Genomic DNA, 16319 nt, shown 5'->3' on the forward strand with positions numbered 1-16319 from the left:
GTTTCTACCTTCTTCCGCCCTCCAAGGCAACCGCCCTAGCAGCCAGGGCAAACAAGAGAATGAAAAAATACTACTTTAAACTTGTTTTTTTTCCTTCCTTTATTCCAACAACAATAATCATAATTCATACGGAGTTATACAATAAATAAGCATGTAGATTCAAATATTAAATTAAGATTAGCATATGATAATATGATATGTCAGACAAGTCAGAACAGCAAAGACTCATTTATGCTTGGATGATTGATCCTTTTATGTGGCAACACCAGGACAAACAGTAGTTTTGCTGTTGCTTTGATTAAATACTCTTTTAAGTTGACATTTGCTCCATTAATTAGTAATTATTTAATTCCCATAATCTTTAGTACAAGGTTTGGTTTCTTGGGATAATACATTTGACACCCTTAGGAGTTAGGAAGAAAATCAAATCTGGACAATAATGACAAATTTTATGTAACAAACTATTCTTCATACCTAATCTATGTCACAAACTCACAAACATAGTGTTTCACTGTTTCATACAACAAGATATTATAACATTGTGTAACAAAACTTTCATTCACCTCTAACTAAATTATACTTGTATGTACAAGATGATACAAATTTAATATATTCCTGTAAAGTGTATAGGCATCAACTATCTTGGCCCTGAGAGCCGGACAGCCGACTGGTAGGCTTCGCTGTTGCAATCTGATGGCCCTGATGAACTCCCAGTCACGGTACCCTCATTGCTAGATAACTTAAAGAAGTTCGAAAATAGCCTTGCACCCGTCAAGGAAGATGTTGGAGGCATAGGAACAGAAGAGATGCCTTCAAGCATTTGGACAACTTTAGTCATAGGGGGTCTCATTGACATGTCTTCTTGTATGCACCATAATGCAACCTTAATCGCGGTCTTAACACTCTCTTCATTAGGGCCGTATTGTAGACCTGAATCAAGGATTTCTATTAGCTTCCCTTCCTCCATCATCTTGAATGCATAGGCCGGAAAATGAGATTTCTCAGATGGAAGTGAAGGATCATAGCTTTTCCTTCCTCCAATGATCTCAAGCAATACCATTCCGTAGCTGTACACATCACTCTTCTCTGAGATTGCGTAGTTTGTTATCCATTCGGGTGCAAGATATCCCCTTGTGCCACGAAGTGTAGTAAAAACATGACTTTGCTCCCTTGTCATCAACTTGGCTAACCCGAAATCTGACACTTTTGCCTCAAAATGTTCATCAAGAAGAACATTCTCTGGCTTTATATCACAATGGACAATCTTCACCTCACAGTCCTCATGGAGATATGCTAGTCCTTTGGCAGTACCCACCGCGATATTGAACCTTGTTGGCCAGTCCAACAAACAATCATTGTCCTTATTTCTCTTAAAAATCCATTTGTCTAAGGAATTGTTTGCCATGAACTCATAGGCTAAAAGCCGGTGGCTCCCTTCAGTACAAAACCCCTTCAGTCTGACCAAATGGTTGTGGTGAATGCTGCCAATGATGCTAACTTCAGCTCGAAACTCTTTTTTCCCCTGACCGACCCCTTCAAGTTTCTTCACAGCAAGAGGAGTTCCATCAGGAAGCTTCCCTCTGTAAACTGAACCAAATCCTCCTTGCCCAAGCTTCACAGAGAAGTTGTTGGTGGCATCCTGCAGAGACTGGTAGCTAAATCTGACCGGCATCCCTGCTAACGACTCAAGAAAATTGTCCTCTTCGGAATGTTCCTGAGGACTTCCAGGCACTTCCTTCTTTTTCGTGTAATGCCTGTATCCTACATAAACCATACTGACTACAATCAGTACAGTCAGGATAACAATGGTGATCACAATAGGCAAGTGCTTGCTACTGCCTCCACCATCCCCTTCTTCAACACTTTCGTCTATAGTAGCTTTCACAAAGACAGAGTATTTGGATGTAGGATCAGATGTAAAACTTCCAATCCCATCAAACAGATAGCAACTGCGCGAGCTGTTATCAAAGAACAAACCAAGGCACGAACAATTACCAGTACAAGAGGCCTTGCAGCCATCCAAATCAGTTTTCATGGATGGCTGAGTAAACCCAAGAGCAAAGTAGCTAAGCCCATCCCCGGGATTAACAAGCTGAACACTGGCACTCGAGTTACCACATGGATCAGAGATGCCGGTTGTACAGGACCGTGAGACTAGTCCTGAAGGACACTGGCACCTGTTACTAGAACAAGCATTATATGCATCACAAGGCTCGGGTGTTTGACATAGATCACTCGGTATTTTCACCTGAGAAGCCGCCTTTGATGGACTATTTCCAATGCTTAGGAAGTCCAAAAACCCATCACTCCCCAACACTGCAATCCAAGTAGAATTCCTAGCATTGGAATTAGTAGAAGAGATCACCAATTGCCATAACAAAGACTTGCTTTCATCATAAAACTTCCATGAATTCGACTCAATCCTCGCCGTCTTAATCCCCCCACCATCCTTATTAATGATCTTCCTAGTATCTTGTTTCATAGACCAATAAGTCTGGGATGTTTCATACCCAGCAGACAGAATCATATCACCAGACTTAATCTCAAGCACATATGACAAGTTACCCTTATTGGGATTGCTAGAAAGCTTCATCCCTTCGACGAAATCCTGATTCGAAAGAAGGGTATCAGTAGGATTCTTAAAACTCTCCCACACTATAGTACTATTATCACTCCCATACAACACCAAATTCCCAGTATCCTGCAATTCAATCACAGAAACCGGTTTTCGCCCTGTATCCGGCTTCCATACCGCCTTTCCTCCACTTTGGAGGGACACACTACCATCACTATCAAACACAAAACTATCAGAATTCCCAACTGGGAAAACTCTATTAGCAGTCCACACAATTGTGGAACTCTCTTGGTGAAAAATGACTAACAAAAACAATGTTACATCATTAGTTGGTTTAAACCCAAATGCAAAAGTTGTGTCATTTGATAACAGAAATAACCCATTATTATCAATAAACCCCATTTGAGATGCTTCAAACCCTGGAAATATTTTGCTACTTCTTTGAATACTACCAATACAAGATTGAGATAATGCAAGTAGAATGAGCAAAAATAATGGGAATTTGAAAAGAAGAAAACCCCAGTTACCCATTTTTACTTTGAACAAAATTATTTGCACAACAATCAAGAATTTGCACTAAGATAATTGCAAGAAATAGTGATCACAATAAAAATTGAAAAATTTTATCAAGAATTATTCTCACAATCATTTTGGACAATTAACTAGAATTAAACTAAACTACCCAAAATTTGTGAATTTGGATCAAAATCTTTAAAGGGTATTCTCAATAAAGGCAAATATGAGAGAAAACAAGCCCACAAAATTGATTTGGATTGTGAGTAGAAGTTAAGAGGAATAATAGAAAAAATACCTCATCTTCTGGCATAGCTAGTAAATGAAAGTAGTTCAGAAACAAGAAAAATTTCTCTCTCCTAACTGGCCTAAGTTTCTGGATCAGAAAGATCAAATAATACAAGTGGGATTTTCTCACATGGGTCACCTTCCTTTTTCATTAATAAGATGAATTACACAATTTTATTTATAGACTATACTCCGTTTCCTCTGTTTCTATTAAAAAGAAAGATCTGAGTTGGGTTTTTTTTAAAAAAAAAATTATGCAACAGAGAAATTCTGTATTGTTATGAAGGTGACATATGCATAATTTGGATAGGAAGAATATAATACAAAGTATAATATATTAATGAATTTTAGGATAATGATGTAGTATAAAGTATTTGATAACTTTAGGAAATGGGTAAGCAAGATTTTCAATGAGGTTTGATGAGGGTAGATGGGAGTTCATCTGGAAGAGTAAATTGTGGGAAGGAAGAAGAAATTAAAGAAAGTGGGTGATTTAATTAATGAGAAAGTTGGACGAAAATGATAGTGATTTCAAGTCAATTTGTTTTGCAACCAATTTTTATGCTTTACACACCCTATTACCCAGGCTTATTGCCTATTTTGGTCCAAAGTATTGAATATTGTCATTGTGGCATTGCCTCATCAGATCATCAAGTAGTAGTTTTCGGTACTTGCCTACTTGGTTATGGTAAAGATTTATATGTGCGATTAAACTCACTCCCGAGTTAAAGAGTTGGTAGCACTTTTGGAGCGACAGACTCTTATTACTTCCTCAACTCTTAAATTGTACGGAATATAAGTCAAGCTTACTAAAAGTTTTAAACAAATCAAGTTAATACATCAAGATTCTTGTTTAACTCAATTAAAACTTTAGACTAAGGTAATACAGAGTAAGATGCATAATGACATTGTAGTCTAAGAACACAATTACTTTGTACCCGTGGAAAAAAAAAACATGACATTATGATAAAAGAACATGTGTTGTGATTTTTATTCGTAGCTATAATAAAAAGTGAAACTATATGTATCATGCGCATTTTTCTTAATGAATAAACATTTATTCATTATTCTTAAGATTAGAGTAAGCATTGTGCACTCTTTTTCTTGTCCATAATCTACTAATTGCTTGTTTAGTAGGACACTTAACTTATCTAATAAATATAGTAGTATTAACAATTGGGTTTCTTTTGAATATTGGAAGAGACAGAAGATTTTGTTTCATTTAAATTTGCTTGTTTGATCAAAATCATAACTACTCTTTTGTTTGTTACTGGTATGGTAGAAGACATTTATTTATTCGTTTGTCTACGTAGCTTTGTAGCTCCAAGCTTCCAACATTACTGCTGTACTAAAGGCATACCAACGTTAGCAACGTACCATGAGTCATAACACAAAATGTAAGTTTGACATCAAACACCTCGAAAATCTAAAATTCAAAATATAGCTGCTAGACCATAAGAAACCATTTGTACGGATACTCCTATTTTATTTATCTATGCTATATTGGAATTACTATTTATATTATTCACCAAATTAGATTTTTATAGGAGTACAAGTATATTAATGTACAGAATAACACCTAATTAATTTCAACATAAGAAGTAGCTACTTTGAGTCTCTTGCTCGGGAATAGATTTCGTTACGTATATGTATATAACTATAACCTAATACGGAGTAAACTTCAATAATTCCCTATAAATATAGTAGTACTAGAGCAATATGATAGATGAAGAGATCGAACAGACTAATCTAGTGAGAGATATTAACTTAAAATCATTGGTACGTAAGTGTTACAGTTTACGAGGTAATCCGTAATCCATAAATGGTAATACGAGGCTTTTACAAAGAGTATTATGAAGGTATTTTATATTTAATTATAATGTGGAATCACTAATCAGCAATCACTAATTTTGGCTGACTTAGATATGAACGCAGCAGATACTACTCACACTAGCAGTGAGACACTTCTAGGAATATTGGTAGAAATCCAGATAAATGATAATGCAACGGTATTATTATGTACATTGTCAATCTCCAAATATCTTTGGTAGTGCATGCATACGCCACGTAGCACTCTGCATGGAGCATTACCAAATTTTAATTGCTTTGACAATGACCACGAACCCCATACACCCCAAAACAAATCCTTTCATTATTCGATTCAACATTTGAACTCATTCACATTATGATCTGACATTTTCTTACATGTTTGAATCAAATTAAATTAGAAAAAATATCAAATCAAATTATAAAGATAATAACTCAAAATATGTCATACAAAAATTACTCCTATGAAAATAACAATTCAAATTAGAATAAATAAAATAAATCTATAAAAATTATGTCAAACCATGCCTTAAATAAAATAAAGTGAGCATTAATTGGAAAAAAAATTATCCAAAAAATTATACATTAACTATTTTATACAATACATATTAATAATAAGTACGTATTCCGCTTTTTAAAAATATTATCTAAATTAATTATTAATATTAACAATCAAAATTAAATCTCAATTGCAAAAATAAGAACTATCTAGAAACAAAACGAACAATGCAATCAAATTGTAGTAAGTTAAGTCTGGACGACGACTAGAATAGAATGTGATCCACCATTCCACCGGTCGTAAAATAGAATTAGAAGGTCCCATAATCACAACTACTATCACGTTTTTATCAACAAATCAAATACCATACGAGTTGAGTGTCACGTTATACTGTCCAACCTAATTGATTGATATTGATGTTCATGTACTTGTTAATAATATGTATGTACACCATTTCAACTATGGCCAGCTCTTGTAGGGCTGCTTCTTGTCGTTTCAACCCCCTTCTTTCACCTTAGCTTAGATCGGCAAATAATCGTCATATATATATATATATATATATATATATAGGGTTACTGCCTAAGCGATCGCTCGTTTGAATGTTCTTTCCTAAACTACTTGCCAAATATATTTTAAGAGAAGATTATTTTCAATATCTTTATGGACCCAAATTGTCATAATAGATTTTAAAATATGTACGGTAAAAAGTACATGTACATAACTAAAAGGCATATTAAAGTTGTTCACGTTGAAAATTAGTCCCATATCATTTGAACTACTCACCAATGATAATACAGTTTAATGGTGATGATATGACATAAGTTATTTTAATGATCTCCCGTCAAAATTAGTGATTAATGACAGCCACATGACATGATAATGATGCAATCCAAGATTTTTTCATCAATTTAGTCATAATTAAGCTATATTATTACATATTTACATGCTTCGTACAATTATTTAAAAAACACACTACATTACATGCTACTTTAGAGATGGAATATCAAGTTTCATGTACAAGTTCTCTTCTTCGATAGTAGACTATGTGCACTTTGATTCTTTAATTTCTATCATAAAAACGATCAATAATTATGTGGTATTATTTACTTTTCGTATTTTGTTAGGAGTACGTAGTATTCTTTATAGTCTATATTCATATCGTCAAGAGAATATTGAGCAGACAATTAAATGATTGGGGAAGAACGAAGGAAGTAATTTTAATATTTTTGGGACCAAATTATATACTCTATTCTTTAATATTCATCCTATTTAAAACTTTGATACTCTGTATACATACTACTACACGTCTACACCCTTTAACAACAAGAGATGCAAGGTACATTACATACTACATTACTAGTCCGTACATAAGATCTAAAAGCTATTGCATATGCAAGTAGTTGCGCCCATAATAACCAGAAACCAACAATGGTGGAAATTGAAACTAGCTCCTAAATACTTAGGCCCTACACGGTTATATATATATATATATATATATATATATATATATATATATATATATATATATATATATATATATATATATATATATATATATGCACCTATATATTTATATATAGATTAGATTATTAATAATAATTTCAATATTATATTATGATATTAATACATGCAATTAAATATGCCCACATGTATGCAAAAATGCCCATACACCCAAGATGTTTAATCTCCAACTCATTACAGCCTTTTCTCACATTTACAATATCAATGATGTTAATTCAAAATTAAAGCTTGTATAAGTAATAATGGCATATAGGTCAAACAAAGGCAGGTTAATCAAGTCCAACCTAAAAAGATAAGGAAATTTTCATCCCTAAAAAGTTCTAGGTGGAAATTTAATCTCACGACCTTTAAATTATGAAACTAAATCCTTACTACTTGGCTAAGTAGATTGATCAATTCAACTAAGGACAATACATGCATGCAAGGTGACGTGGTATGTATGACATGCGGATGATCGCTCTACTCACCACCTAGCATATGAATCTGTATATATTACCTCTGTTTCATATTATTTGCAATGATTTGACATTAAATGCGAGTTGAAAATGTCTAATAATTGCAAATAACATAAAATGGAGGTAGTATATTACAGTCTTAATTGAGAGAAGATTTTTCTAACCCTGATTTCCTTTCTTATTTAATTTATAATAATAAAAAAAATAAAAAAATTGTGTGTATACAGATCTAATAAAAACGCTCTCTCTCTCCCCCCCCCCCCCCAAAAAAACCTCCAACCGTCTTCTCTTCTTCGCTCCGGCCATGAGGCTCGCCGGCGGGTGTGAGGCTCACCGCCCATGCCATTATGTCGGCGAGCCTTCGATCTACCTCCTAGAGGTGTCTTTTTCTTTTTTTGCTTTGGTTTTTTGTCCGGTCGTCCTAGCTTTTGGCGCCGCTTTTCCTTTCCGGCCGCCGCTATCCCTCACCGGCCTTGTTGCCGGCTTGCCACCGTTCTTTTTCCCCGCTTCCCCGCCGTGTCTCTGCTCTACCGCCGTGGGCGTCGTCGTCGCGACGTGTTACAGGAGAACGGGGAGGGTGTTTCCTCTGAGTCCCTCGCGTAGGGCCGGTCTCAGTCTGGTGTTTCCAGACGTCGTTGCCGCGGTTCAAGGTTGTGTGGGGTTTGGGCTTCTTGGGCGGGTTCCTGCGGGTCGAGCTTCCTTGTACGGTGGTTTGTGGGTCGGGTTGGTGAACCTCGGTGCTTGGATGGTGGTTCTAGGATTGGTTGCTGGGTCTTTTGCTAGGGTTTCGTTTGTAGGTCTCGTTTTTAATTTTCTGTCTTTTTCTTATTTTAGTCGTTGTGTGTGTTGTTCTTTAGGGTTTGTTATTTTTGCTTTTTGTGTGGTGCGTTTGTGTGCTATGGGGTGTGCAGATCGGTGTGCCGATCTTCTGGTGCATGATTTGAACCGGGTGTTTTGGCTTTGGGGCTTTGGTTTGATCTTCTGTTGGTTTGTGCTAAAGGGTTACGCTTCCAAGATGGGGTCCGTGTTTGAATTAGAGATTGTATTGTCAATGGCGAAGTGCGTGTATGGTACCAAGTTTGATTTCTGGTCGAGGAGTACGGGATTCTGAGTCAATGAAGGTTCACGTTAGAAACTGCAACATATTGCCAGACCCCCTCGCAAGAGGCTGCATAAGACAGCGTTATATGAGCCAAGGGTATTTAAGAATGTCATTTTGCGCGTGCAATTGTAGTTTCCTTTATTTTGAACTTGTAATTGGTTCTCTTGTCTCTGTATTGTTCGATTACGATCTCTTATGTAAGTGTCATATGGCTTATTATTAATGAATTTTAATCTCCCCCTTCAAAAAAAAAAAATAAAAAAGATCTAATAACGGTATACTAGCTAGTTAGTGTTTAACCAAGAATATGTGGACATCATCTCAGTTCAAATTCAATTGCCTTTTTTTTTTTTAACAATAATTAATATCTAGCTCCTAAATCACACCAACGAAAAAGTTAAACTAATACTCCGTAATAGAGTTAGGTAAATTTTTTGGTCTGTGAAATTTAATTGACTGCAAATAAATTAAAGTAGCACGATGAACAACGATGAAGTGAGCACCATCCACCAATCCACCTTAATTACTTTCTTCCATTGACAACTTCAAAAATAAGAAGTTAAGCCTTGCTTTTTGGAAACTAGTTGACATAATTAATTTAAATTCTAAATTATTAAGGGTTAGGTGAAAGAAATTTCAAATTTGTTTGACAAGGTCTTCCAAGTTGGTCTTATTGCATAATTTTATACTTCGTACTACTAATAATCATCTCTTTTATAACTTTATATTATGATATTGATAAACTGCCACCTTTTATAATATGTGTAGTTGACAAACATTATCCAAGCTAAGTATAGGAAGTTTAAGAGCACTCTCACTCATGGGCATTTTTTTGCTCATGAGGAGATTTTAATGAAAACAATGAAATTTTGGCTTCCCACTCATGAGCATTAGAAAAAATGCCCATGGGGAAATCATCAAATGCCCATAGCAATGGCAAAAATTAATTGCTACAGTAGTGTGGGCCATGGTACCAAATCATTAAAAAAATAAAAGAAAAAAAATAAATAATGTGATGATAGTAATACTTTAGGAGAGAGAAAAAATAGGAGAGAGAATAATGGTGTGGGTTTTTTCTTAGCCCATGAATGTATGAGAAGTTGTAGAAAAAAAATGCCCATAAGAAAAAGTGGAAAAGAGGAAGAAAAAGTGGAAAAGAGGAGTGAGAAAGTTGGTAGAGAGATAATGGCATTTTTTTTATTTGCCCATGAATGAGAGTGGTCTAAGAGACAAATTAAAACTATTTATAATATCATGAATTGGCCTCAGTTGGAATTGTAGCACATATTTTTTGGTGTTCACATTTGCTTTACAGAGTTTAGATTTAGGTACTCACTTCGCGATTACGCTGTGACGTGATTTATGTTATCTTCCTTTTTAATTTAGTCCCTTCACGATTACTCTCTTTGTCCCTTATTTTTTGCTCGTTGATTTCTTTTTTAGTCCGTTACTTTAGTTTTTTTGACCCATTTTATATTCGAACATTTAACACCACACTTTTAGGGTCTGTTCTCATTAAATGAAGTGAACTGAAATGAATATTTTATGAGAGAAGGAAATAAGAAACTATCCTTAATAATAATCGTATGAAAACAAGTCCTTACTCTCACAAGTCACAACCATCCTTAACGTACCCCACCACTTTTCTCTCTCATCATAGTTTTTCCAACCAAATATTAATAAACTAGATGAAGCGCGTGCAATGCACGGTTTGTTTGAATTTCTTTTTTTAATTTATGTGCTAAAATTGGTTATATATTTAGATAAAATTCCTAATATCTAAAGATAATATTTTATATTTAATTAATTTAGATTTAAAAATCTCATTTGTCAATTTTGCTTACGTGGCATTTGAATTATTTAATTATAAAAGATTATAATAATCTCTTATTTAATTGGCTAATACTAAGATTTATAATCCTACATGGCGCACTAAGAAAATTAGATCCTATGTGACTCTCTAAAAACTCGGGAAAAAACTCCCCTTTATATATATATATTAGATTAACATTATAACTATAAAGAAAAAATAAGAGACGGAAGGAGTAAAGACATGTTCCCGAAAGATATAATTATTGATAGATGTGAAATTGTGAACTGAGGAGTACATGTATATATGATTCACCAAACTCGTTAAACATTCTGATTTTGAATTTTTTTTTTTATTATTATTTTTTTTTTTTTTTAGCCATTGCCGGTCACTAAATCTATACGAACTAAACTGTTAAAAGTTCAAAATAATAAACACAATTTTTTTATTTTTGACAAATATATAATTAAATTTTAAGTTATACACCATACATAAAATCAAAATTTTGTACCTGCAAAAAAAATAAATAAGGGTCTGTTCGCATTTACTAAACTGAGCTGAACTGAACTGAACTGATTGGAGCTGAACTGAACTGATTGGAGCTGAGCTGAACTGAACTAAACTGAACTGAGTTGAAATGAATATTTTATGAGAGAGGGAAATTAGGAGCTGAATTGAACTGATTGATTGGAGCTGAACTGAATTGAACTGAACTGAGCTTAACTGAACTGATTGGAGCTGAATTGAACTGAAACTAAGTAAATGTGAACATGTCCTAAATAGACTTTTGTTCCCTCATTTGCAGTTTGCACCCACAAAAAAAAAATGAAGGTGCCAAAGAAAAGATTGTCCATTATTAGAGTATTGATTCTAAGTCTTGAATGCCTTCCACTTCCCTTTAAATAATGAATAATCAAAACACTTAAACAGATTTGGTTTGACTAATTAAATGGTTAAATAATTTAATTAGTGACCTTACAACTTAGTAGTGAGTGTGCATGCATAATAGTTGACGTAACCCACTAAACGTAGCGAACCTAACTATATGATTAGTCCGAAATATAATATAATTGTAATTAATTAATTATTTGGCTGTTCCAAACTTCCAATAGTATGTCACCATGTAATCGAATTAACAATGTCGAATCTTTTCAAATCTCTCCATAATGTTAACAATAAGGCATCAATTCCCTCAATAGGGTGTAGTATTAATAAAATGTTTAATATAAGGTTTTATAATTATTAGTGTACTTAGAAGATCATGCTCAACCGATCACGTAATTAATAAGTAATCAAAACTTTGATGATGCAGTGATGCTAGCTAGTCTAATACGTAGTAGTCTACATGAGAGTTAAATTTTGGAAGGAGAAAGAACGTGCTATAAGTCTATTGAATCAACCTATGATACGAATCATACAATGTAATCAGTATTATTATCCTTAAAATTATTGAATGGTTGAAGTGTTCTTGCAATTGTCCAATAATTTGAAATTAATTGTAATGTTTAACAACTTATGTGAAATCTGTAACTATAGCAAGAGACATGTCTTTCCTTATTGTAGTAATATCAATCAATCATGCAACGACATATGTAAATGTATGCGTGAAAGAAGGGGAGAAGTATTTTTTTTGTGCATCCAGATTGAGCCACAGAGGCATCTGAGTCACTGACATAGCCGAGATTGGATCGTAAGTCTTGAGTATCGCCTTCAAGATTTTGATCGATTAAGTTAGTTCTCATCTAGTAATTACACCTTCCTCTACATCTTCCTAGTATGAAATATGAATCAGATGAGAGTACAGTAGAGAGGGGAAGATCATTGCAGGTAGTTTAAAATTTAGACATCAAATCCTCACAATCTAGTTAATAAAAAAAAAATTAAGAAAATATTAATAAATCAAAGTGAAAATAACAAAAAAAAAAATATATATATATATATATATATATATATATATATATATATATTGTAGAGAGTAATTGCTAATGTTGAAAACACTTGAGGATATTGATGTACCTGAAAGGTGAAAGGCATGTATCAGCTCATTAATATTATGTTGGGCTAGAGCCCACCTCAATCAAGGTTTTAGGATTTGGGCCAAAAACACAAACAGGCTTTATTATTTGAAGCTATTGGATTGGGCTAAATTGATATAGGCATATATCCTCTAATATTAAATCGATTTTTTATTTTGTACCTCAAAATGGAATGATTTTCCTGCTAAATGAATTTAAGTGGTAAAACAGTTAATTGAGCGCCCCGTTTGTTTTTGTTTTTGTTTTTGTTTTTTTGTTTTCTTTGCACACTAAATAGTCATCCTACTCTTACTCGTATTTGATATTTACCTTGTTACCTCACTTCTACGTCACACATGCATTCTTGTTATTTAATTCCTTTCTTAATCTTTATGTCCAATTCAAACGGTGCAATTAAATTAAACGGAAAAAATATATGCAATTTATTGATGAGGATTGAAAATTGTATTTACCTTCACAACCCATGATTATCAACTTATTATATTGGTAAGGGGGGACTTGGTAAGTGAATTTCCATGTTCCATGGGAATGGGAATTGAAACTTCCCTTGAAAATTCTATTTCCCTCAATTGACAATTTTGTGTCAACCAAACAACACATAATTTGTGGGTAAACTTGGGCGTCGGGTAAAGTCTACCTATCAAATTTGGCCATTTGGAAACATTTATTAGATATACACTGATTATAGAATTAATACAATTTCTAAAATTAGTAAAAGAGGGAGAAGATCAAAATTAGATTAAAGCACAAAAAAAAAAGGAAATTTAAAAGTAAGTATAGCTAGGCGTTAGTGATTACGTACCCAATTGTGAGACAACTTTCCGTGAAAGTCACCAATCATCCATTACGTGGCAACGGATAAGGTGGCTGTTACTTGGTGAAGAATCACCAGCATGTTAGATTCTAGATGACATCTGATGTGTCGAAATAAATGCACTTTTTTCATTTTAAGAAGAAGATGATTGGTTTGGTGAAGCGAGTTTATCCGACTTGTTCTTTTTCTTTGTTCTTTTTGCTTACGCGTTTTCCACGTACTTTTCTTGGTTCTCGCCATCCTACCTGTCATTTTACTTCCCCCACGTGCCACATCATTGTTTTATTTTTTTTATGGAAAATAATAATAATACTACGTAATACTCGTAATGAAATAATAATAATGAAATATAATATATGTAACCCTAGCCTCATAGACCTACATTTTTTTTTTTTTTTTGGTTGGTAAGGAGTGTGGTGTCAAATGAGCAAGGGCGTGCCATTGGGGCGTTCCCTACTGAGCGACGCGCTGCACTTCCCAGACCCGGGTGCAGTGATAAGTATGTAAGGGTTGCTAGGTCGTCGCCCAGAAGCGACGCGCCATATTGCCCAATTGTGGTGTCAAATAATCAAGGGCTTGGAGTTGGGATCAGGAGGGAGCGTGGGAGAAAAGAATTTAGTTTGCGGATTGGTTCTTGGAATGTGGGGTCTCTTACGGGAAAATCAGCAGAATTGGTAGAAGTAATGAAAAGACGACGCGTGAACATCATGTGCCTCCAAGAGACAAGATGGACAGGAGAAGGAGCTCGAGGCTTGGTTTTGGGGTATAAGGTATGGTATGTTGAGCAAGAAACGAGCCACAGAACAAGGAATGGTGGAGCTAGGAACGGAGTTGGTGTGGTTCTCGATGAGAGGTTGGCAAAAGAGGTGATCGAGGTCTATCGGAAGAACGATAGGTTGATAAGGCTGAAGTTGCTATGTGGCAAGGAGATTGTGAATGTTATCAGTGCTTATGCTCCCCAAGTGGGTTTAGATGCAGAAGAGAAACGACAATTTTGGGAGGACCTAGACGAGGTGGTGCAGGGTGTCCACCACTCAGAGAAGTTATATATTGGAGGGGATCTAAATGGGCACGTTGGGGCGAGCCGAGATGGCTATGAGAGTGTCCATGGAGGCTTTGGGTATGGGCAGAGGGACGCCGGTGGTGAAGCTATTATGGATTTTGCTCAATCATATGATTTAATTTTGGCTAATACTTGGTTTAAGAAGAGGGATTCACACTTGATAACTTTTCGGAATGGAGCAAATGCAACTCAAATAGACTTCCTGCTCACAAGGAGCATAGATAGACAAAGTTGCATAAACTGTAAGGTTATCCCAGGGGAGAGTGTGGTCACCCAACACCGGCTATTGGTAATGACTATTCGTCTGAAAGAGAAGGCGAAGAAAAAAGTTAGACAAGAAGAACCAAGGATAAGATGGTGGACCCTAAGGGATGCAAAAGCTAAGGTTTTTACAGAAAAGGTAATTGAAGAAGCGGATTGGGATGGAGAGGTGGATCCGGACATGACTTGGTTACGAATGAAGAACTGTTTCCTAAGAGTGGCCAAAGAGGTCTTAGGGGAAGTAAGGGGAAGAACTTCGGTACAGAGAGATACTTCGTGGTGGAATGAAGAGGTGAAAGCAGTAATTAAGCAAAAAAGGGAATGCTATCAAGCCTTAGGAAAATGTAGGAGTGATGAAACCTTTGCAGCGTATAAGGAGGCTAAGAGTAAGGCAAAGGCAGCTGTTCGCCAAGCAAAAGAAAAGGCATATCAGGAGGTTTATGAAAAGCTTGATTCCAAGGAGGGAGAAAGGATCATTTATAAGATGGCAAAGAGAAGACAAGAGGCAAGGAAGGATATTGGCATGGTGAAGTGTGTCAAAGATAAGAACCAAATGGTCCTAGTGCAAGAGGAGGGCATCAAGGACAGGTGGAAGGGGTACTTCGATGAATTATTTAATGGAAGTAATGGAGTTGTGATAGGAGATACCTCTATGAGTGATGAAGAAATCAACATGGAGTATGTGCGAAGGATTAGGAGAGTAGAGGTGGAGATTGCACTGAGGAAGATGAAACCTAAGAAGGCGGTTGGCCCTGATGGGGTACCGATAGAGGTGTGGAGGTGTTTGGGTAAGATTGGTATTGATTGGTTAACAAACCTTTTCAACAAGATATGGACGGCTACAAGGATCCCACAAGATTGGAGGAAGAGCACCTTGGTCCCGGTTTATAAAAACAAAGGAGACGCTCAAGATTGTTCTAACTATCGAGGAATTAAGCTTATGAGCCATACTATGAAGTTGTGGGAAAGGGTGATTGAACAAAGGTTGAGGGCATGCACAAGCATTTCAGATAACCAATTTGGTTTTATGCCTGGGAGATCTACTATGGAGGCAATCCATTTGATAAGACAAATGATGGAGTTTTATAGGGTAAAGAAGAAAGATCTTCATATGGTCTTTATTGATTTAGAGAAGGCATATGACAAGGTGCCAAGAGAGATACTTTGGTGGGCAATGTTGAAGAAAGGTATCCCACGAAGGTATGTAGACCTAGTTAAGGATATGTATCGGGATGTGTCAACAAATGTGAGGACATGCGGAGGGTTGACAAAAGATTTCCCTATTACAATCGGATTGCATCAAGGGTCTGCATTAAGCCCTTTTCTTTTTGCAACGGTTCTAGATGAATTAACTAGACCAATTCAAGATGAGGTTCCATGGTGTATGCTGTTCGCAGATGATATCGTTTTGGTGGATGAGACTAAGGATGGGGTTAATGTCAAGTTGGAGCAATGGAGGCAAAGGTTGGAATCTAGAGGGTTTAAGCTAAGTCGGAGTAAGACTGAATATTTGGTATGTCGTTTTGGCACTCAGAGGGGGACAAGCAATGAAGTG

The 16319-nt window shown here is 35.5% G+C and overlaps 1 pseudogene; it reads right to left on the reverse strand.

Annotated features, from left to right (window-relative positions):
- Window positions 1-453: 453 nt before the first annotated feature.
- On the reverse strand, window positions 454-3742 carry LOC145594541 (G-type lectin S-receptor-like serine/threonine-protein kinase SD2-5 pseudogene; annotated as a pseudogene).
- Window positions 3743-16319: the final 12577 nt, after the last annotated feature.

This window comes from Chenopodium album, chromosome 19, assembly GCF_948465745.1.
Source record: "Chenopodium album chromosome 19, dcCheAlbu1.1, whole genome shotgun sequence".
In the NCBI taxonomy this organism is placed as follows: Eukaryota; Viridiplantae; Streptophyta; class Magnoliopsida; order Caryophyllales; family Amaranthaceae; genus Chenopodium; species Chenopodium album.